Source organism: Palaemon carinicauda, chromosome 20 (assembly GCF_036898095.1).
Source record: "Palaemon carinicauda isolate YSFRI2023 chromosome 20, ASM3689809v2, whole genome shotgun sequence".
In the NCBI taxonomy this organism is placed as follows: Eukaryota; Metazoa; Arthropoda; class Malacostraca; order Decapoda; family Palaemonidae; genus Palaemon; species Palaemon carinicauda.
Window position 1 is genome coordinate 40,509,803 of NC_090744.1, and position 21,537 is coordinate 40,531,339.

General features: G+C 37.3%; 28 non-coding genes across 28 annotated transcripts; all 28 read right to left on the reverse strand.

Moving 5' to 3' along the window:
* Positions 1-161: 161 nt before the first annotated feature.
* On the reverse strand, positions 162-234 carry TRNAR-CCU (transfer RNA arginine (anticodon CCU)). The gene has a single exon. It is a non-coding gene; the product is annotated as a tRNA-Arg (tRNA).
* Positions 235-322: 88 nt separating this feature from the next.
* TRNAR-CCU (transfer RNA arginine (anticodon CCU)) lies at positions 323-395 on the reverse strand. Its single transcript has one exon. It is a non-coding gene; the product is annotated as a tRNA-Arg (tRNA).
* Positions 396-483: 88 nt separating this feature from the next.
* TRNAR-CCU (transfer RNA arginine (anticodon CCU)) lies at positions 484-556 on the reverse strand. Its single transcript has one exon. It is a non-coding gene; the product is annotated as a tRNA-Arg (tRNA).
* An 88-nt stretch (positions 557-644) lies between these two features.
* TRNAR-CCU (transfer RNA arginine (anticodon CCU)) lies at positions 645-717 on the reverse strand. The gene has a single exon. It is a non-coding gene; the product is annotated as a tRNA-Arg (tRNA).
* An 88-nt stretch (positions 718-805) lies between these two features.
* TRNAR-CCU (transfer RNA arginine (anticodon CCU)) lies at positions 806-878 on the reverse strand. Its single transcript has one exon. It is a non-coding gene; the product is annotated as a tRNA-Arg (tRNA).
* Positions 879-966: 88 nt separating this feature from the next.
* TRNAR-CCU (transfer RNA arginine (anticodon CCU)) lies at positions 967-1,039 on the reverse strand. Its single transcript has one exon. It is a non-coding gene; the product is annotated as a tRNA-Arg (tRNA).
* Positions 1,040-1,127: 88 nt separating this feature from the next.
* Positions 1,128-1,200, reverse strand: TRNAR-CCU (transfer RNA arginine (anticodon CCU)). The gene has a single exon. It is a non-coding gene; the product is annotated as a tRNA-Arg (tRNA).
* An 88-nt stretch (positions 1,201-1,288) lies between these two features.
* Positions 1,289-1,361, reverse strand: TRNAR-CCU (transfer RNA arginine (anticodon CCU)). The gene has a single exon. It is a non-coding gene; the product is annotated as a tRNA-Arg (tRNA).
* Positions 1,362-1,449: 88 nt separating this feature from the next.
* TRNAR-CCU (transfer RNA arginine (anticodon CCU)) lies at positions 1,450-1,522 on the reverse strand. The gene has a single exon. It is a non-coding gene; the product is annotated as a tRNA-Arg (tRNA).
* An 88-nt stretch (positions 1,523-1,610) lies between these two features.
* Positions 1,611-1,683, reverse strand: TRNAR-CCU (transfer RNA arginine (anticodon CCU)). The gene has a single exon. It is a non-coding gene; the product is annotated as a tRNA-Arg (tRNA).
* Positions 1,684-1,771: 88 nt separating this feature from the next.
* Positions 1,772-1,844, reverse strand: TRNAR-CCU (transfer RNA arginine (anticodon CCU)). The gene has a single exon. It is a non-coding gene; the product is annotated as a tRNA-Arg (tRNA).
* An 88-nt stretch (positions 1,845-1,932) lies between these two features.
* Positions 1,933-2,005, reverse strand: TRNAR-CCU (transfer RNA arginine (anticodon CCU)). The gene has a single exon. It is a non-coding gene; the product is annotated as a tRNA-Arg (tRNA).
* Positions 2,006-2,093: 88 nt separating this feature from the next.
* Positions 2,094-2,166, reverse strand: TRNAR-CCU (transfer RNA arginine (anticodon CCU)). The gene has a single exon. It is a non-coding gene; the product is annotated as a tRNA-Arg (tRNA).
* An 88-nt stretch (positions 2,167-2,254) lies between these two features.
* Positions 2,255-2,327, reverse strand: TRNAR-CCU (transfer RNA arginine (anticodon CCU)). Its single transcript has one exon. It is a non-coding gene; the product is annotated as a tRNA-Arg (tRNA).
* Positions 2,328-2,415: 88 nt separating this feature from the next.
* Positions 2,416-2,488, reverse strand: TRNAR-CCU (transfer RNA arginine (anticodon CCU)). Its single transcript has one exon. It is a non-coding gene; the product is annotated as a tRNA-Arg (tRNA).
* An 88-nt stretch (positions 2,489-2,576) lies between these two features.
* On the reverse strand, positions 2,577-2,649 carry TRNAR-CCU (transfer RNA arginine (anticodon CCU)). Its single transcript has one exon. It is a non-coding gene; the product is annotated as a tRNA-Arg (tRNA).
* Positions 2,650-6,350: 3,701 nt separating this feature from the next.
* Positions 6,351-6,423, reverse strand: TRNAR-CCU (transfer RNA arginine (anticodon CCU)). The gene has a single exon. It is a non-coding gene; the product is annotated as a tRNA-Arg (tRNA).
* A 2,609-nt stretch (positions 6,424-9,032) lies between these two features.
* TRNAR-CCU (transfer RNA arginine (anticodon CCU)) lies at positions 9,033-9,105 on the reverse strand. The gene has a single exon. It is a non-coding gene; the product is annotated as a tRNA-Arg (tRNA).
* An 88-nt stretch (positions 9,106-9,193) lies between these two features.
* TRNAR-CCU (transfer RNA arginine (anticodon CCU)) lies at positions 9,194-9,266 on the reverse strand. Its single transcript has one exon. It is a non-coding gene; the product is annotated as a tRNA-Arg (tRNA).
* Positions 9,267-9,354: 88 nt separating this feature from the next.
* TRNAR-CCU (transfer RNA arginine (anticodon CCU)) lies at positions 9,355-9,427 on the reverse strand. Its single transcript has one exon. It is a non-coding gene; the product is annotated as a tRNA-Arg (tRNA).
* Positions 9,428-9,515: 88 nt separating this feature from the next.
* Positions 9,516-9,588, reverse strand: TRNAR-CCU (transfer RNA arginine (anticodon CCU)). Its single transcript has one exon. It is a non-coding gene; the product is annotated as a tRNA-Arg (tRNA).
* An 88-nt stretch (positions 9,589-9,676) lies between these two features.
* On the reverse strand, positions 9,677-9,749 carry TRNAR-CCU (transfer RNA arginine (anticodon CCU)). The gene has a single exon. It is a non-coding gene; the product is annotated as a tRNA-Arg (tRNA).
* An 88-nt stretch (positions 9,750-9,837) lies between these two features.
* TRNAR-CCU (transfer RNA arginine (anticodon CCU)) lies at positions 9,838-9,910 on the reverse strand. Its single transcript has one exon. It is a non-coding gene; the product is annotated as a tRNA-Arg (tRNA).
* Positions 9,911-9,998: 88 nt separating this feature from the next.
* Positions 9,999-10,071, reverse strand: TRNAR-CCU (transfer RNA arginine (anticodon CCU)). Its single transcript has one exon. It is a non-coding gene; the product is annotated as a tRNA-Arg (tRNA).
* Positions 10,072-10,159: 88 nt separating this feature from the next.
* TRNAR-CCU (transfer RNA arginine (anticodon CCU)) lies at positions 10,160-10,232 on the reverse strand. Its single transcript has one exon. It is a non-coding gene; the product is annotated as a tRNA-Arg (tRNA).
* Positions 10,233-10,479: 247 nt separating this feature from the next.
* Positions 10,480-10,552, reverse strand: TRNAR-CCU (transfer RNA arginine (anticodon CCU)). The gene has a single exon. It is a non-coding gene; the product is annotated as a tRNA-Arg (tRNA).
* Positions 10,553-10,640: 88 nt separating this feature from the next.
* On the reverse strand, positions 10,641-10,713 carry TRNAR-CCU (transfer RNA arginine (anticodon CCU)). The gene has a single exon. It is a non-coding gene; the product is annotated as a tRNA-Arg (tRNA).
* Positions 10,714-10,807: 94 nt separating this feature from the next.
* TRNAR-CCU (transfer RNA arginine (anticodon CCU)) lies at positions 10,808-10,880 on the reverse strand. Its single transcript has one exon. It is a non-coding gene; the product is annotated as a tRNA-Arg (tRNA).
* Between the last annotated feature and the right edge of the window lie 10,657 nt (positions 10,881-21,537).

Genomic DNA, 21,537 nt, shown 5'->3' on the forward strand with positions numbered 1-21,537 from the left:
AACCCCTGGGGTGACTCGAACCCCCAATCCTTGGCTTAGGAGGCCAATGCCTTATCCATTGGGTCACAGGGGCTTCATAAACTACACCCCTGGGTCTGTGCCTTTGACCTATCTATAAATAGGTTTATTGCTAAATACTAGCAAATAAAAGTCTACCACGTAACCCCTGGGGGGACTCGAACCCCCAATCCTTGGCTTAGGAGGCCAATGCCTTATCCATTGGGCCACAGGGGCTTCATATATAACACCCCTGGGTCTGTGTCTTTGTCCTTTTTATAAATAGGTTTAAAGCTAAACACTAGCAATTAAAAGTCTACCACGTAACCCCTGGGGGGACTCGAACCCCCAATCCTTGGCTTAGGAGGCCAATGCCTTATCCATTGGGCCACAGGGGCTTCATAAACTACACCCCTGGGTCTGTGCCTTTGACCTATCTATAAATAGGTTTATTGCTAAATACTAGCAAATAAAAGTCTACCACGTAACCCCTGGGGGGACTCGAACCCCCAATCCTTGGCTTAGGAGGCCAATGCCTTATCCATTGGGCCACAGGGGCTTCATATATAACACCCCTGGGTCTGTGTCTTTGTCCTTTTTATAAATAGGTTTAAAGCTAAACACTAGCAATTAAAAGTCTACCACGTAACCCCTGGGGGGACTCGAACCCCCAATCCTTGGCTTAGGAGGCCAATGCCTTATCCATTGGGCCACAGGGGCTTCATAAACTACACCCCTGGGTCTGTGCCTTTGACCTATTTATAAATAGGTTTATTGCTAAATACTAGCAAATAAAAGTCCACCACGTAACCCCTGGGGGGACTCGAACCCCCAATCCTTGGCTTAGGAGGCCAATGCCTTATCCATTGGGCCACAGGGGCTTCATACATAACACCCCTGGGGCTGTGGCTTTCTCCTATTTATTAATAGGTTTATTGCTAAATACTACCAAATAAAAGTCTACCACGTAACCCCTGGCGGGACTCGAACCCCCAATCCTTGGCTTAGGAGGCCAATGCCTTATCCATTGGGCCACAGGGGCTTCATATACAACACCCCTGGGTCTGTGCCTTTGTCCTATTTATAAATAGGTTTATTGCCAAATACTAGCAAATAAAAGTCTACCACGTAACCCCTGGGGGGACTCGAACCCCCAATCCTTGGCTTAGGAGGCCAATGCCTTATCCATTGAGCCACAGGGGCTTCATACATAACACCCCTGGGGCTGTGGCTTTCTCCTATTTATAAATAGGTTTATTGCTAAATACTACCAAATAAAAGTCTACCACGTAACCCCTGGGGGGACTCGAACCCCCAATCCTTGGCTTAGGAGGCCAATGCCTTATCCATTGGGCCACAGGGGCTTCATACACACCTCCCCTGGGTCTGTGCCTTTGTCCTATTTATAAATAGGTTTATTGCCAAATACTAGCAAATAAAAGTCTACCACGTAACCCCTGGGGGGACTCGAACCCCCAATCTTTGGCTTAGGAGGCCAATGCCTTATCCATTGGGCCACAGGGGCTTCATACATAACACCCCTGGGGCTGTGGCTTTCTCCTATTTATAAATAGGTTTAAAGCTAAACACTAGCAAATAAAAGTCTACCACGTAACCCCTGGGGGGACTCGAACCCCCAATCCTTGGCTTAGGAGGCCAATGCCTTATCCATTGGGCCACAGGGGCTTCATAAACTACACCCCTGGGTCTGTGCCTTTGACCTATTTATAAATAGGTTTATTGCTAAATACTAGCAAATAAAAGTCTACCACGTAACCCCTGGGGGGACTCGAACCCCCAATCCTTGGCTTAGGAGGCCAATGCCTTATCCATTGGGCCACAGGGGCTTCATACACACCTCCCCTGGGTCTGTGCCTTTGTCCTATTTATAAATAGGTTTATTGCCAAATACTAGCAAATAAAAGTCTACCACGTAACCCCTGGGGGGACTCGAACCCCCAATCTTTGGCTTAGGAGGCCAATGCCTTATCCATTGGGCCACAGGGGCTTCATACATAACACCCCTGGGGCTGTGGCTTTCTCCTATTTATAAATAGGTTTAAAGCTAAACACTAGCAAATAAAAGTCTACCACGTAACCCCTGGGGGGACTCGAACCCCTAATCCTTGGCTTAGGAGGCCAATGCCTTATCCATTGGGCCACAGGGGCTTCATAAACTACACCCCTGGGTCTGTGCCTTTGACCTATTTATAAATAGGTTTATTGCTAAATACTAGCAAATAAAAGTCTACCACGTAACCCCTGGGGGGACTCGAACCCCCAATCCTTGGCTTAGGAGGCCAATGCCTTATCCATTGGGCCACAGGGGCTTCATAAACTACACCCCTGGGTCTGTGCCTTTGACCTATTTATAAATAGGTTTATTGCCAAATACTAGCAAATAAAAGTCTACCATGTAACCCCTGGGGGGACTCGAACCCCCAATCCTTGGCTTAGGAGGCCAATGCCTTATCCATTGGGCCACAGGGGCTTCATACACACGTACCCTGGGTCTGTGCCTTTGTCCTATTTATAAATAGGTTTATTGCCAAATACTAGCAAATAAAAGTCTACCATGTAACCCCTGGGGGGACTCGAACCCCCAATCCTTGGCTTAGGAGGCCAATGCCTTATCCATTGGGCCACAGGGGCTTCATACACTACACCCCTGGGTCTATGCCTTTGTTCTATTCATATATAGGTTTATTGCTAAATACTAGCAAATAAAAGCCTACCATGTAAGGCTAATGCCTTTTCCATTGTGCCACAGGGGCTTCATGCAAACCACCCATGGCTCCTGTGCCTTTGTCCAATTTATAAATATGTTTATTGTTAAATATTAGCAAATATATGGCTATTAGGTAACCCCTGGGGAACTCGAAAGCCCCAATCCTTGGCTTAGAAGGCCAATGCCTTATCCATTGGGCCACAGGGGCTTCATGCAAACCACCCATGTGTCCTAGGTCATTGTCCCATTAATAAATACGTTTAATGTTATATTCTAAAAAATAAAAGGCTACCAGGTAACCCCTTGGGGAACTCGAACCCCCAATCCTTGGCTTAAGAGGCCAATCCCTTATCCATTGGGCCACAGGGGCTTCATACATACATCCCCTGGGTATGTGTCTTTGACCTATTCATAAATATGTCTATTTCTAAATACTAGCAAATAAAAGTCTACCACGTAATCCTTGGGGGGACTCGAACCCCCAACCCTGGGCTTAGGAGGCCAATGTCTTATCCATTGGGCCACAGGGGCTTCATACAAATCACTACTGGTCTCTGTGCTTTTGTACTATTTATAAAAGGTTTATTGCTAAATAATAGCAAATAAAAGTCTACCAGGTAAACCTTGGGAGACCCGAACCCCCAATCCTTGGCTTAGGAGGCCAATGGCTTATCCATTGGACTACAGGGGCTTCAAAAAAACCACCATTGGCCCCTGTGCCTTTGTCCTATTTAGAAACATGTTTATTGTTAGAATTAGCAAATCAAAATCTACAATGAAACCCCTGGGGGAACTCGAACCCCCAATCCTTGGCTTAGGAGGCAATGCCTTATCCATTGGGCCACAGGAGCTTCATGCACACCAATCTTGGCTCCTGTGCCTTTTTCCTATTTATAAATAGATTTATTGTTTCATATTAGTACACCAAAATCTATCAGGTAACCCCTGGGGTACCCAAACACCAAATCCTTGCCTTAGAAGGCAAATGTCTTATTCGTTGGATCACAGGGACCTTCTTCATATTAGTATTATTATTATCATTACTTGCTAAGCTATACTCTAGTTGGGAAAGCAAGATGCTAAGAACCCATGGGCTATTACAGGGAAAATATCCTAGTAAGGAAAAGATATAAGGCAACAAATTGAATAGTGTGCCTGAGTGTACCCTCAAGTAAGAGAATTCCACCCCAAAACAGTGAAAGACCATGGTACAGAGGCTCTGGCACTACACCAGACTAGAGAACAATGGTTTGATTTTGGATTGACCTTCTTCTAAAAGAGCTGCTTACCATAGCTAAAGAGTCTCTTCTTCCCATATCAAGTGGAAAGTAACTACTGAACAATTACAGTGCAATAGTTAACCCCTTGTGTGAAGAACTGTTTGGTTAACTTTGCGTTGTGAGGTGTATGAGGAAAGAGGAGAATGTATAAAGAATAGGCCAGACTATTCGGTGTATGTGTAGGCAAAGGATTACATGAGCCATAACTAGAGTTCGTCCAATCTACTATTTTCTGGCCTGCCAAAAGATCCAATACCCCTAGAGGTATTATGTCAACGGGTGGCTGGTGCCTTATCCAAACTACTAGTCTACTACTTACCATTAGGTGTTGTGCTTTTGTCATATCTATAATATGTAATAGCTAATTATTAGTAAATAAAAGCCTATCAGGGACTGCCTGAGACACAAACTTCTAATCCTTGGCTCATGAGGTCAATGCCTTTTTTTCCATTGGAACATAAGGGTCTTATACACGGCTACCCTGGGCTACTGTCATATACTATTTTTAACTGAATAGTTTAATTTGAATTTATGATTTATAGCTATATACCCCAGTGATGACGCTTGTGAGACCTTTTACAGCCCAAGTGCAACTGAGGGGAAAAACTTGCTGTTACACTACGAAGCAAAATATTGATAGGTTGAGCAACAAGATGGAAAAGAAGGAAACATGAATGGGGCTAAAGTTACCTAGTTAATTGGAAAGTATTAGCAATTTAAAATATATTATGATACCCCTGGGGAATTTCAAACACCCAATCATTGTCTTAGAAGGCCATTGTATTAGTCAGTGGGACACAGGGGCCTTATTTGACATACTCACGATTCCTTTGCCTTGTGAGCCTTTGTCATATTTTCAGCTAATTTATTGTGCAGCATTAATAATAAATAAATATATCTAAACAATTCTTGGGAATACAAACAACAAAACCCTTGGGTTAAGAGGCCAATAGATTATTCACTGGTCCATAACCATAAACCCTTTACTGCTGTTTCTCTGTCCTAGTCTTAACTGCTTTACTGTTAAATATTATCAGAGGGAAATCTATTTGCCAACTTTCAGAGAACTGAAACTCCCAATACCTAGATTGGAAAGAAAATTATCTCATCCAGAGTCCTATGCAAGCTGCCCTGCAGGTGGGTTTTGTTCTAATTAAAATCACTTTAAGGTTAAATACTGAGAAATCAGAATATCAGGCAACTCCAGGGGTGATTCAAATCACCAATCCCTGACTTAAATGCCATATCTACAGTTACAGCTACAGTATAGGGGGATAGGATAGGTGGGGGAGGGAAGGGGGAATTAGGATTGGAAGGAATGGAGGGAAAAAGTGTTAAAATGAAGCACTTTGGGAGGTGAAAAGATTGGGGCAGACCCAATAGCTCTTTGTTGTTGGGTGTTTTTCTTTTTTTGTGTGTGCGAACATCATGCCTTGTGGACTTCCAGGAGGTGAGTTCTATTGCCAGCTTCCTAGGGACTTGTGTTTTCATGATTATTCCTTTTCTGGGACTTGTTTATTTATTTATGTTTGTCTACTTTTTGTTTTATTGTTTTATTTTAATACTCTGGATTTGGTTCGTCCTGAGCAATGACAGGAGCTATCCTTTTCCACCAGGAATGCTCCTTTTGTGTGTCAGATATTTCCTCACTAGTTGTTGCAAGTTCTGGGTAAATGTTTTTTAATCTTTCCCAGGCTTGTGTGGCTCTTCTGTGGCACCTGACGTTTACTGGTTTGAGATTGTATGTTATGTAGTGTTTCATTATTATTATTATTATTATTATTATTATTATTATTATTATTATTATTATTATCTATTATTCTTATTATTAAGGTTTAGCCATGTGTGTTTCTTATGTTCCCACTTTGGAATTTTTGTGGTGTTCTCATCTTTGAATGAGCCATTGTGCATGCTGGTGCTATTGGATATTCGAATAGAGGTCTTATTAGGCTTTTGTAGAGATTTATTCTCATGTTTTTATCCAATAGTTTGAAACGTTTTAATGCTCCTTTTCTGTGTTTTGCCAATTGGAGTTTTTGTTTGATATGGCAGCTTATTCTATAGTTCTTTTGATAGAGAGACCAAGGATTTTAACTTCGTTGTTAAATGAAATATTTATGTTATTTACTGTTGGTTTATTTTTTGAAATTTGATGCTGTTTGTTTTTATTTTACACTTGTTTTCGTAATCATTTATTCTATTGATCTGTCTTTCTGCTTTTATTTTCAAATTGCCATAACTATCGGGCCACAGAGTTCTTGTACATACTGTCTTTGTCTGGTGATGCTTTAACTTAATTTTCCCCAATTTGATATACAGTATGGGTAAATAAAACCCACTCAGACAACCCCTGGGGGGACTCGAACCCCCAATCCTTGGCTTAGGAGGCCAATGCCTTATCCATTGGGCCACAGGGGCTACATGTTTTAAATGAGAAGCTAAAATGTCTTAATCTTAATTTTCATCCATTTAATGCATAGTGTTCGAAAACCAAATTTAATAGGTAATCACGTCTTATGCATTGAGTAAAGAGCATTATATATACTCCCATTACACAGTGATACGTGTCTAATTTAATTGATTTATTGTCTTATATTGTCATATAAAAATTTATTAGACAATCCAAGAGGGGGGGGAGGGGAGAGCAAACCAAGAATCCCGGCTTAGATTGCAAATTCAATATCTATTTATTCACGAGGACATTGCGTGCATGAGTTATTGTAAAAGCATTTTTCATCAGTTTATTGGCAAATTGTTATCAGGCATCTATATTGAACAAACCACGAGGGAGATTTAAAATGCCATTCCCTGCTTTAAAGGTTTATGACTCAATCCCTGCAACACAGGTCCATCTTATAAGCACCTGAAGAAAATATTGATACCAAACATGAATCAAATTAGATTTTGAAAAAACTCATTTGCGATGGAAATACTTTCCTATTGAAATCAAGTGTTTATAACAAAGAAACCAATGCTTCTTCAATAATGCCACAGAAGCATTGGTAAGGAAAACCTATACATATATGCTTTTCTTCGTCTGTTACCATCACATCACACAATTCTAAAGTTTAACAAATATTGCGTGTCAAATATATTCATTCTAATTACTCAATTGTGCCTATTTCATTGCCTTGAATACTGTACCTATAACATACTCCTATATATCAAAATATTGTTTGTTATAAAATGTCATAGTATTAGTTTTGTTATTACCCTTCCAAAACTGGCTCATGGTACTGTAATTTGTCCTTGGCGTAGAAAACTATACCGGTAACCTTTAAGTTACATTCCCTTTCGTTCTGAATCATTTGCAAATACGCTAATTTCTTATAGCCTGTTAATGCAAGTTGTCAACTAGAACTTTATATTATTATTATTATTATTATTACTATTATCATTATTATCAAATGCTAATGTACAACCCTAGTCGGAAAAACAGGATGCTATAAGCCCAGGGGCCCCAACAGGGAAAATAGCCCAGTGAGGAAAGGAAACAAGGAAAAATAAAATATTTTAAGAATACTAACAATACTAAAATAAATATTTCCTATATAAACAACAAAAACTTCAACAAAACAAGAGGAAGAGAAACTAGATAGAACAATGTGCCCGAGTGTACCCTCAACCAAGAGAACTCTAATCCAAGACAGTGGAAGACCCTGGTACAGAGGCTATAGCACTACCCAAGACTAGAGAACAATGGTTTGATTTTGGAGTGTCCTTCTCCCAGAAGAGCTGCTTACCATAGCTAAAGAGTCTCTTCTACCCTTACCAAGAGGAAAGTAGCCATTGAACAATTACATTGTCATAGTTAACCCCTTAGGTGAATTGTTTGGTAATCTCAGTGTTGTCAGGTGTATGAGGACAGAGGAAAATCTGTAAAGAATAGGCCAGCCTATTCAGTGTCTGTGTAGGCAAAGGGAAAGAACCGTAACCAGAGAGAAGGATCCAATGTAGTACTGTCTGGCCAGTCAAAGGACCCCTAACTCTCAAGCGGTATATCCTTTGCTTAGAAGACTGTTGGAAACCTATCAAGAAATACTTTCATTCACATTCTTGCAAATACCTTAATTTCTTATAACTGTAATTGCCACTCAAGATATGATTAAAAGTCTCTTTAACCCCAGGGGGGACTCGCATCCCCAAATCTCTGGCTTGGGAGGACAATGCTTTACCAATTAAGGCCACCGGCCCTTTTTAAAAAATAGTTTCAGACATTTGATCCAAATCTTACAAATGTGGGTGTTCATGAAAAACACTTAGCACCGAAATATTCATTTAAAACCGTATAAATCCTGGGGGGACTCGAACCCCCAATCCTTGGGTTAGGTCCACAGGGGCCTTTTATGATTATATTAGACCAATGTGAATTGGTATTGGGGTTTCTTATTGGCCAACCAAAGTCCATTATGAAATAACCCCGGGTTTTTTTTATGTAACATTATCACTATGCTTGGCTATATAAGCTTCATGCTAAATCTGTAAACTTAGTTTTTTGGAAGCTACAGATTAATTCAATTTTTGCATTTTGCAAAAGTGTACTCATTGCTTAAGTATACTTATCCATCGGACATTATATAGTCAACGATGATTCAAATAAAGCCCCTCCTATGAGCAATTGCTACGTGGATTCAAATACCGCATTACTATAATCGAACCTAATTTGAATCCGATGATAAATTTTCACCCATCAACGTTTTATTGCACTTTCATGTAGCCTTGTATGCTATCATTGATTTGTCCTCTAGCAAGTGGATCTTATCGATTCATTATGACATTACAATCTCATCAAACCTGCAAGAAAGCTTACGTTAAGGTTGTCCTGAAATGACGACATTTTATCCAAAGTACATTCAAAACACCATGAACTCCTGGGGGGACTCGAACCCCCAATTCTTGGCTTAGGAGGCCAATGCCTTATCCATTGGGCCACAGGGTCTTCATACAAAACACACCTGGGTCTGTGCATTTGTCCTATTTATACAAAGGTTTATTACTAAATACTGGCAAATAAAAGTCTACCACGTAACCCCTGGGGGGACTCGAACCCCCAATCCTTGGCTTAGGAGGCCAATGCCTTATCCATTGGGCCACAGGGGCTTCATACAAAACACACCTGGGTCTGTGCATTTGTCCTATTTATACAAAGGTTTATTACTAAATACTGGCAAATAAAAGTCTAACACGTAACCCCTGGGGGGACTCGAACCCCCAATCCTTGGCTTAGGAGGCCAATGCCTTATCCATTGGGCCACAGGGGCTTCATACACACCTCCCCTGGGTCTGTGCCTTTGTCCCATTTATACAAAGGTTTATTACTAAATACTAGCAAATAAAAGTCTACCACATAACCCCTGGGGGGACTCGAACCCCCAATCCTTGGCTTAGGAGGCCAATGCCTTATCCATTGGGCCACAGGGGCTTCAAACACACCACCCCTGGGTCTGTGTCTTTGTTCTATTTATAAATAGGTTTATTGTCAAACACTACTAAATAAAAATCTACCACGTAACCCCTGGGGGGACTCGAACCGCCAATCCTTGGCTTAGGAGGCCAATGCCTTATCCATTGGGCCACAGGGGCTTCGTACAAAACACACCTGGGTCTGTGCATTTGTCCTATTTATACAAAGGTTTATTACTAAATACTAGCAAATAAAAGTCTACCACGTAACCCCTGGGGGGACTCGAACCCCCAATCCTTGGCTTAGGAGGCCAATGCCTTATCCATTGGGCCACAGGGGCTTCATACACACCTCCCCTGGGTCTGTGCCTTTGTCCTATTTATACAAAGGTTTATTACTAAATACTAGCAAATAAAAGTCTACCACATAACCCCTGGGGGGACTCGAACCCCCAATCCTTGGCTTAGGAGGCCAATGCCTTATCCATTGGGCCACAGGGGCTTCAAACACAATACACCTGGGTCTGTGTCTTTGTTCTATTTATAAATAGGTTTATTGTCAAACACTACTAAATAAAAATCTACCACGTAACCCCTGGGGGGACTCGAACCCCCAATCCTTGGCTTAGGAGGCCAATGCCTTATCCATTGGGCCACAGGGGCTTCATACACATCACCCCTGGGTCTGTGTCTTTGTCCTATTTATAAATAGGTTTATTGTCAAACACTACTAAATAAAAATCTACCACGTAACCCCTGGGGGGACTCGAACCCCCAATCCTTGGCTTAGGAGGCCAATGCCTTATCCATTGGGCCACAGGGGCTTCACACACAATACCCCTAGGGCTGTGCCTTTGTCCTATTTATAAATAGGTTTAATGCTAAACACTAGCAAATAAAAGTCTACCAAGCAACCCCTGTGGGACTCGAACCCCGAATCCTTGGCTTAGGAGGCTAATGCCTCACCCTTTGGGCCATAAGGGCTTCATACACACCACCCCTGGGTCTGTGCCTTTGTCATATTTAAAATAGGTTTATTGCTAAATACTACCAAATAAAATTCTACCACGTAACCCCTGGGGGGACTCGAACCCCCAATCCTTGGCTTAGGAGGCCAATGCCTTATCCATTGGGCCACAGGGGCTTCATGCACACTAACCCTGGGTCTGTGTCTTTGTCCTTTTTATAAATAGGTTTATTGCCAAATACTAGCAAATAAAAGTCTACCACGTAACCCCTGGGGGGACTCGAACCCCCAATCCCTGGCTTAGGAGGCCAATGCCTTATCCATTAGGCCACAGGGGCTTCATATCAATCACTGCATACTTAGAAACATACTGCGACAAACATAACTACTATAATTAATATATAGCAGCGAAATGTGGCTTAAAATCACATTAACCCCTGGGGGGACTCGAACCCCCAATCCCTGGCTTAGGAGGCCAGTGCCTTATCCATTGGGCCACAGGGGCTGCACAAGAATGATCGGTCGCACGAGAGAATGCATCTTACAGCGCCATCTATTGTGCAAGCATTTCAATTACATTCAATCGTTTTGATCACTTGGTGTAAACCGATGAGACCAGGGAGTATAAATATTTAATCCTATATTATATACATATGGAATTACCATTTAGGCACAATCAGATGAACATCTATACAATTACGAAATGCTTTCAAAATATACATCGTTAAAAACAATTACATCAGTGACTACTAGACAATTTTGCGTTTTACTGAGAAATGCTCTTCTTGATAAATAGATAAAAAATATGCAAATGAAAATGATAGACCGTAACCTGCTAGGTCTTCAAAACTATGAATATCATGAAGTACCTCGGTGCCAAATAGATTACATAATTTTGGGAATTGATCATTTTTTTGTAAGAAACGTCGCAATCCTTTAAAATTATACCAAAGATGAAGAAGGAATTCGAATACCTGGCTATTCATCCCTACAAACGTATCGAAAAACAAAACAAAAACAAATTTATATTATCGGTTTCTTGAACAATTCGTGTTATCCTATATAAAACAACAATATTTACCATTATCAAATCCTATTTTCAAGTTCCTTTAATCTATTTGATCTTATTTTTCACATGCTAACATTTCAGTCTATTGAATGTTTAGTGGTCGACTAGTTTCCCTTGTTTGCTTCATAAGAATGTGTAGCTACGCATATTATGTACCATCATAACTATAATACCAAAAAGATTATACACTCGATGAAGCAATTGAGATCACTAATATAGACACTATTTTCACATCTTTGATACGTGAGGAAAGAGAAGAGCAAATCTAGCCTATAAAGGTTAATACCTAAGTTTTAACTAAATAGAAATGACAATAACTAGAAAAGAACTCTGAGAGTGCAGGCCTCCGCCACGTCAGCTTATTTCTCGACCTATAGCTCGACCTTGACCTTTGACCTAGGACTTTCAAAATCGAATCACTTCCACTGCTTAACATAATGATTAATCTCTGAAAATGTCGCAACTCTATAAGTAAAACTGTGGCCGGAAAGTTGTTCACAAGCAAACAAACAAACAGACAAACTGAAAAACATGGGCGAAAACATAACCGCCCCCCAACTTCGTTGACATAGGTAATGATAATAGTCCGGATCCAAGTTCAGTGAAACTTGGTTGTAGTGTGAAAAACAATTTTTTAAAAAGTGCACTTCTAGGGTTTATTGTTTAGACTTTATCTTTCTTACGAGGTGTATTGAATTACCATTTTATCATGTTAACAATGTTAACTAGTTCAAAACTTTATCACTCAAATGGTCAAATTTATTAAAAGTCCAAGTCCAGACATGAATTATAGCAATAACGATAAAAATGTCCCTCTACGCTAAGAAAGAAGTTTTAATGATGAAATTGATAATAGTGAGAACCTATTGGAACTTCCTTAAAGAAGCCACCGTAACACTGAGCCAAAACATGAAAAAGACACCAGGCTGGAGGAACGTAGAGAGTAGAGGTCCCCTTTTTTGTTTTGTTTCATTTGTTGATGTCGGCTACCCCCCAAAATTGGGGTAAGTGCCTTGGTATATGTATGTATGAATGAGGCATGAAATGCTAAGTGTGACCAAATCATAACAACAATCTTCTTTACACAAAAGATAGAAGGACTTCCTTACGGATTGTATTTCCCTTCGTTTTAACCTTTTCTTCAAAACCTAATGTATTACTCGCAATTCCTCTTCACCTCCTTCCTATCCTCACCTCTCTTTCTAATTTTTTGGGGGGAATCACATGCTAAAAAGAAAAAGGAAAAAAAGAAAAGAAAAATGACACATCACTCTCGAGGCACTGAACACTAACTCACGGACCACGAGCAATTCTTAAACACCTCCCCCTAATAAAACCTAAAATCTAAAAAATAAATCACGTAACAAAGACTCGATATAGAAACTTTTTCATTTCAAATATAACTTTATTCTTTTTACCACTGAGTTTCGTAGCCTAGGACCACATCAACACTCGGCACTGAAGACCAGAGCCATAAATTAAAATTAAGGTCCCAAAGTATAACAATATCAAGCGTGTCGTGAATTATCTGATCGATAAGATCAGATATTTATGAGTAAGTTATGAAAAGTAAAGTGGCACCGCGCAACTTTGAAGGCCGTCATTCTCTCTGATACTAAAAGAGGTTGGGTAAATGCAAAAAAAAAATTATATATATATATATATATATATATATATATATATATATATATATATATATATATATATATATATATATATACATATATATATATATATATATATATATATATATATATATATATATATATATATATATACATATATATACATATATATATATATACATATACATATATACATATATATATACATATATATATATATATATATATATATATATATATATATATATATATATATATATATATATATATATACATATATACACTATATATATATATATATATATATATATATATATATATACATATATACACAAATATATATATATATATATATATATATATATATATATATATATATATATATATATGTGTGTGTGTGTGTGTGTGTGTGTGTGTGTGTGTGTGTGTGTGTGTGTAAAATCCACAGGAAACAGGAAAGTGAAAGACCTGGTACCAAGAGCTTTTGTGTATTGCGTACACTTCTTCGGGGGTACAAAGTGAATTAGTAAGTAAAATAATGGCAAAAACAAACCTAACAAAACTGAAATGAAAGCCACATGCAAGTAAAGCATCCTCGATGAGTATAATTATTGATAGTTAAAAAATAAATAACTATCGTTATACAATAAAATGCTTTTGAGAAACACATTAGGTCTGTGTCTTCTTCAATTGCGCAAAAAATTAGCTTATTAAGAAAGTCTTTCAAGATTTTTGATGATCAATCTATTCTGAAGAAGTGTTTTAATTCTTGCATTTTACCTTGTTTCGAGTATCATTCTCCTGTCTGGTCTTCAGGAACTTACGGTCTATTAAATTTCCTATTCCTGATCTAAATATTAATCTCTGGCACCGTCGTTCAATTAATTCATTATGCATGTTGCATAAGATTTTTCATAATTCTGACAATCCTTTATATTCAGATCTTCCCGGACAGTTCCATCCTGTTCGTAACACTAGGTATGCAGTTAATTCTAATAGCCAGGCCTTCTCCAACATGAGGCTCAATACTACACAGTACTCTAGAAGTTTTATTCCAGCTGTCAACAAGTTGCAGAATGATCTTCCTTATCGGGTAGTTGAATCAGTAGAACTTCAAAAAGTTCAAACTCACAGCAAATATTTTCAAGTTGGACAGGCTTACATAAGTCCTTTTATAGTTTATATATCAAATATCTGTTTTAATGTTTTTGAAATATTCTATTTTAATTTTTCATTACTTCTTATATTGATTATTTACTTCCTTATTTCCTTTCCTCACTGGGCTATTTTTCCCTGTTGGAGCCCTTGGGCTTATAGCCTCTTGCTTTTCCAACTAGGGTTGTAGCTTAGCTGATAATAATAATAATAATAATAATAATAATAATAATAATAATAATAATAATAATAATAATAATAATGTAAGCATGGGATGGAGAACTTTTGGAAAACAAAATAAGATTATGAAATGTAAAATGCCACATTCTCTAGAAAGAAAAGTATTTAATAAGATGGTCCAACCAGTTCTAACTCATACATCAGAAACATGGAGCTTTACTGAAGCCTTAGAACATAAGTTAGTTACAACTCAGAGAGCAATGGAAAGAATAATGATGGGAATAACACTAAGAAACAGAAAATAGCAACATGGATAATAAAGCATACTATACTACATAAAGTAGAGGATATTCTAACAACATGTAGGAAAAAGAAATGGACATGGGCAGGACATATAATTAAAATTAGCCTACAGATAATATATGGTCATTAGGAATAACAGAATGGGTCCCTAGAAATTGTAAAAGGAAGGGAAGGAAGAGAAGACGATGGATTGACAAACTAAGAAAATTTGAAGGTGTGGATTGGCATAGAAAGACCACAAACAGACGAAAGTGGAAGGACATGTCAGAAGATTTTGTTCTGGAGTGGAGAAGTAACAGCTGCTGCTGATGATATATATATATATATATACATATATATATATATATATATATATATATATATATATATATATATATATATATGTATATATAGTATACATATATATAATGTATATATAGTATATATATATATATATTTATTTATATATAAATATATATATACATATGTATATGTATATATATAAATATATATATATATAAATATATATATATAAATATATATATATATAATATATATATATATATATATATATATATATATATATATATATATATATATATATAAATAGGTGTGTGTATGTGTGTATATATGCATGTAGGCTATATCCGAGAAAAGTATACATATATTTGACTATTCATAGATAGCTAATAAGTTTTTGTTATATATAAGCACCTAATATGAGAGAGAGAGAGAGAGAGAGAGAGAGAGAGAGAGAGAGAGAGAGAGAGAGAGAGAGAGAGAGAGAGAGAGAGAGAGAGAGCTGACGTCTATGATGATGCTGGTGCGTTTGTCTACTCGAGATCAGGCAAGAGGCTTCGGAGGAATAGGGTTACCTCCCTTATCTCGGCGGCTCGTGTTTTGGGGAGCTTGGGATTTCACACCAGCGGAGCTGACAAGAACCTGTTTGTCAGATTAAGAACCTCCTTAAGCCGGATGTTTCCCCCCGCGGTGTTTGATCACACGTGCGATATATATGGCCCGGCCGAGATGCCCCAGAGAGAGAGAGGACATAGCACACAGGTATACCATGTGTAAGTGCCACTGCCTTTTTACAGGTGTACAGGTGAGTATTCGTAATTATTATCCTTACTAGTGTAAGCTACTCATCAAAAATAACGGCTAAACATTTCGATAGATATGTACACACAGATTCAACCATTCCCACTCCCCACCTTTCTTCTCGGGGTAACCCCCTTTCACCAGGGTATGACTATTTCCTCTTCCTTCTCCAGTAGGACAGAGAGAAACAGAGTAGTTATACGTTTAGCAATGCCACTTAACATGACCGTAAACAATTATATATAGCTAGACACTTGCTCTTTATTATATATGGGATATTATCATCATTCATTGAACATGTATATCTATATGGACAAGAACCTAAACCTCACACTGATTGAAAAAAGGGAAGAAAAAAGATAAATAGAATCACAAGCATAAACAGCTAGCAAATGAAGGTGATTTAACATTATTATTGTTAATGTTATTGTTGTTGTTGTTGTTGTTGTTGTTGTTGTTGTTGTTGATATCTACAGTCTCTTTCAAGCTTAGGATGATAATAATAATCCGCACTGTTTTACAGTAAATGGAACGAGATACCTGACTTGGTTATCTGTAACAGCATGTAGCTTCCATTACCGATTAAAACAAATCACCATAGATAAGAAAGTACAATTTTCGAAAGAAAATCTAAACTTTAATTACCATATTATCATAAATATCAAGGCACCGTGATCTCCATATAAGCTTCATAGAAAATCAAATGAAGTTTTCTGGAAAACCAAGTGCGTAAACTAACAAGAAACTAGGGCTTTATAGTTATGAAAAACAATGAACCTACGCAATATACTAAATAGGTATTATAGATATAAAAAACAATGATTCTACGCAATATACTAAAAAAATAAAATGGTAAAAATAAAAACTATGTAAAAAGAACAAAGGAAAGGACACCAGGTTTATCTCTCGACTTTCTAACAAAATTTGTACCTCAACATTTACTTTTTTATAAACAGCATTATATTAAATAGCCAATTGTTGTAATAGTATTAACAAACAAATGTCAAGGCCAGCGTCACTAATGTGGATCAAAAGCATCAGAAACTTTTCGTTTAAAGGTTGTGAAATGAAAAATTATAATTTGTTTATATTTAGAGAAAAAATCAGATCAGCACAACTGGCCTTTGCAATTAATGACAGTAAAAACAAACATATGAGAGAGAGAGAGAGAGAGAGAGAGAGAGAGAGAGAGAGAGAGAGAGAGAGAGAGAGAGAGAGAGAGAGAGAGAATGATGAAAATTCTAATTTTAGTTCATGCTGAAAAGTGACGTTGATAAAGTTCAATCATGGCACACCAAGAGAAATGGAAGTTAAAAGTGTTTACAAAAAGCTAAAATCACACATAAGCTTACTGTCTTAAATGTGTGAGTGATGGGTATATAAAATTTTTGGAATACTTAGTTGAGATTTCCAGTAGACTTACTTGAGTTAAATGAACAAAACCAGTATGCTATGAAATGGTTAGGGTGTGTAGAGAGGATGGGTGAGTTGAACAATAAACAATATGATAGGTGAGTTGAACAATGAACAGTGAACAAGATGATAGGCGAGTTGAACAGTAAACAAAATTATAGGTGAGTTGAACAATGAACAAGATGATAAAGTGTTTGGGTTTGGCAAAGTCTGATAAGGAAATGACAGATAAGAAAATGGGAGAGAGAACATTAAAGAGAGAATTGTAGACTGACAAAGATGTAAAGAGCAAACTTACTACTTGGATTGAATATCTGAGTTTCGTGGAATACTTTTTCTATCTATCGCTAAATAAACAGGCCAACATAGATCTTTTAAGTGAAAATTCGTTTTTTAAACAAAAAAGGTATCTAAGAACGCAATGGACTAATCAATAGTCCAAGAGACTCTTTACCTATGGTAAGCAGCTCTTCTAAGAGGACACTCCAAAATCAAACTATTGTTCTCTAGTCTTGGTTAGTGGCATAGCCTCTGTACCATGGTCTTCCACTGTCTTGGATTAGAGTCCTCTTGCTTGAGGGTACACTCGGGCACACTATTCTATCGTATTTATCTTCCTCTTGTTTTGTTAAAGTTTTTGTTATCTACATAGGAAATATCTATTTCAATGTTACTGTTCTTGAAATATTCTATTTTTCCTTGTTTTCTTTCCTCACTGGGCTATTTTCTTTGTTGGAGCCCCTGGGCTTATAGCATCCTACTTTTCCAAGTAGGGTTATGGCTTAACAAGTAATAATAATAATAATAATAATAATAATAATAATAATAATAATAATAATTCTGTAGGAATACAGTAAAATCATTAAAATAACTCGACCTAGCATTATATATGTTTTCCCCTCATCATGGATGGGATAATGGGTATCTGTATGTATTCAAAATAGGATTAAAGGTCAAGTTCTATTCCCAATAAAAGTAAGACAGCTATCGTCGTAAATAATTGCGCTGGGTACATGTAAAAGTTCAAGTAAATGTCAAAATATTCGTTCAACTTATTTTTTCTTATAAGGTCAGACTGTTGTTCAAGTAAATGTAAAAATATTCGTTCAACTTATTTGTTTTTCTTATAAGGTCAGACTGTTTCTTTCCAAAAGGTCAAATAAAAAATAAAATTATTCGATGTGTGACACATTACTGGCTAATAGTAAGCGTCGTAGCAAATAGCATCGTTGATACTACTACTACTAATACTACTTCTACTACTACTACTACTACTACTACTACTACTAGAGAATAAGTAATAATAAAAATAAACGTGCTCAAGCTGTTTCTTTCCTAAAGGTCAAACACAAAATAGAACCATTGGATGTATGACACGTTACTTACTAATAGGAAGTGCAGTAGCAAATAGCATCGTTGATACTACTACTACTACTACTACTACTTCTAGAGAAAAAGTTATAATATAAAAACGACCATTCGTCAGAACCTTTTACTGCTCAATATAAAGAAATAACGAAATAAACTTGTACCAACGTAAAACACGTATGACATCAAGACTTAAACGGAACAAAGGGGAAAACTCAAATATTTAGCCAACGCAGACAGGAGGCGGCGAACAAAGGTGACAAAAAACGGCGAACTAATCCTGCATAATGTAATTCAATCAGTATATTTGCATACAACGGCCATGAGAAGGGAGACAAAACCTGGCTTTACTACACTGGCGCTCCTATAATCCGTGAGCCTTTATGTGTGTGTGTGTGTGTGTCTGTATGTGTGTGTCAAATAGGAATACAACATTATTTACCTTCTGCCGTACTCTCGTTAGTTTTTACTTTATTCAGAGAAGGAAAAAAAGACAAAATTCACCTTTCGAAAGGAAATGTCTTAAGTATTAAAAGGATCAAGAATGGCAAATAATGATGTGAAGTTTATGGATTGTTGTGAAGTGTGAAAAAGGAAAAACTTAATGGGGGTAAAGGTAATACATAGATAAAGAATAATATTATGTCCAGTACCAAAATTACCCAAAACATCTAAAACATTACTTTTGTGCTTTTGTTATACTCTCGTCAGTGTTTACTTTATTCAGAGAAGTAAAAAACAAAGATAAGATTCGCCTTTCGAAAGGAAATGTTTTGAGTATTAAAAAAATCAGAAATGGCAACTAATGTGAAGCTTATGGAAGAGTAACGAAAAATTAGAAAAAAAAAATGAATGGAAAAACTTAATGGTGGTGAAGGTTATACATGGATAAAGAATATTACTTCAAAATACGCCTGCCAAAAATTATCCAAAACGTCTTCTTAGTTCAACTCGAACTAGATATCATAAGGACAGTTGGTTTAATATGACGAAGAAATATAAAATCAGTAACATTGAGAGACATTATCAAATACTTTACCAACTTCAAAAAAAACTTGTATTGTTATCATCATTAGTATTGTTGTTACTAATATTATTACACTTACATATTTCTATATTCATGGCCCTGGCAGGCCTCTTTATTGTAACTCATAAAGCTTGATATTCAACAACGTTAGCATTACCCATCGCCAACAATAATTAAAAGGTAGTACTTTTATTACATTTATAACACCTCAGTACAGTTTTTTATGTAACAGGATTACATAAAACGCTAAACATTGAATTTTACGACAGTTTTCACTCAAAGGGAGAATCAAGACTCGCAATAAGTGATGAGATTTTATGAAAGATCCGGATCTGTATAAAAGACCTTTGAAGGGAAGGAATTTTTAGTCTTGGCAGAGGTTTTGGGTTTTTTGCCAGCTGTTACTCTAATTCATAATCAGCATTTATATGGGCGTAGAAGTAAATAGTATCTTTCTAATCTAATGACGCATTTTATACTATATCTATTGTATCGACCACTTTCTATGTAAATCTGTAGTAGTAGTATTAAAATACAAACATCCTCCATATCAATAAATAATTCAAATTACCACTGGATACTGTATATCAAACAAACCCATCAACCATTCAAAGGAATTATAATTTCCTTCCATTGTTTCCCTGAGTCTCAACACTTCAATGTTTACAATCATTGTTGCCTTCCACTGCTTCCATGCATCTCTACCTCCAACCCCCCCCCCCCCCCTTTCCAAGTCTTTTGAGATCTCACTGTTGTCAAATCCGTCTACTTTCAACTTTTTTTCAAAAAAAACTCTGACTTCCCTTGATTTCTTGCCTCGTTAGTTCCACGATTTCCAAGCCTCTCTATCTTCCAATGTTTTGAAGATTCTATACATTCCACCATTTCCAAGCTCTGTAAATTCCACTATTTCCAGAGAATGTGCCTTCCACTGTTGGCAAACATTTCTTCTACCTAACCTACCTTCCACTTTCCAAACCTTTAAACGTTCCATTATTTCTAAGGATTTCGTCCTTCAACTGTTTCCAAACTTCCCTACTTCCCACTTCTTCCTAGCATCTTTACCTTTAATTTTTTTTTTTTTTTTGTATATCTTTACCTTCCACTATTGCCAAGCCTCTCATCCTTCCACAATCTCCAATCATATCTCTCTTCAACTATTTCCAAGGAATTTGTACCCTCCAATGCTTCCCATCATTTCTACCTTCAACTGTTTCCAAGCAACTCTACCTTCCAAAATCTCTAAGTCTCTCTTCCTTCCGCTGTTCCCATGGTCCCTCTGCCGTTCACTATTTTCAAACTTCTCTACATTCTCTACCATAATGTTTCCAAGCATTTCAGCCTTACTGTTTCTAAGCATCTCTACTTTCCACTGTATCTAAATATCTCTACTTTCCACTATTTCCTATCACCTCACCAATCAACTTTTTTCACACCTCTCTCTCTTTCACAGTTTTCAATACTCTCTATCCTTCACTGTTTCCAAGGCTTTCTGCCATTCACTGCTTCCAGCCTCTCTGAATTTCACTACTTTCAAGCATCTCTATCATTGTCCTATTTTTAAGAACCTTTACATTTTTTTTATTTCTAAATATCTATTCTTTGTATTGCTCCTAAGTTATCTCTACCTTTCACAGTTTCAAGGCCACTCTACTTTTCATGAGCTTCCAGCATCTCCACCTTTACTCTGTTTCCCAACATTCCTACGAAAATTTCTCTCTATTTCTAGACATCTCTACTTCCCACTGTTTCCAAGCTTCGCTACCTTTCCACTATTTCCAAGCATCTATGTCTTTCATCTGCTTCCAAGCATCATCAACTTTCCTCTGCTTCCAAGCATGTCTACCGTTCCTCTGTTTCCAAGCACTTATACTTTCCCTCTAATCCTAAACGTTTCTACTTTCCACTGTTTCCAAGCAGCTTCTCTACCTTTCCACTATTT